The 421-nt window shown below is 41.1% G+C and overlaps 1 pseudogene; it reads left to right on the plus strand.

Moving 5' to 3' along the window:
* The window catches only part of LOC107663506 (polymeric immunoglobulin receptor-like), a 23,956-nt pseudogene that overhangs the window by 10,687 nt on the left and 12,848 nt on the right, over nt 1-421 (plus strand).

The raw sequence follows: 421 nt of genomic DNA on the forward strand, positions 1-421 counted from the left end.
TCATACCCGAGTCGATCGGACTCGGAGAACACCCGGCCGTTATCAGAGTCAGTCAGCGCTGTGCGTGTGTTGTTTTGTAACTTTCAACTTGTAAAATTAGGATGAGAAAAGTGTGAGTCGGTAATTTGAAATAAGGTGGGAAAAAAAAAAAACACGAGCGACATCATCAGAAGCAGGGTGGCGGAGTTAATGCACACGCACGGTGATAATGGATACCTTTATGAGTGATGTGAGTTATTATTGATTATTTTTTTAATAATATTATGAATGAACCGTCTTGTAATTTTTGGACCCGTGTAGACCTCTAGCACACTTACCATAACATGGATTTTAAAAAAATACCATTCTAAGGGGTTCACGTGGCACTCTGAAAGAGCAGCCCATAGATGGAAATGGTGCATCCCAAAACGCTACGTTTGAG

Source organism: Sinocyclocheilus anshuiensis, unplaced genomic scaffold, assembly GCF_001515605.1.
Source record: "Sinocyclocheilus anshuiensis isolate Anshui unplaced genomic scaffold, SAMN03320099.WGS_v1.1 scaffold2181, whole genome shotgun sequence".
Lineage (NCBI taxonomy): Eukaryota > Metazoa > Chordata > Actinopteri > Cypriniformes > Cyprinidae > Sinocyclocheilus > Sinocyclocheilus anshuiensis.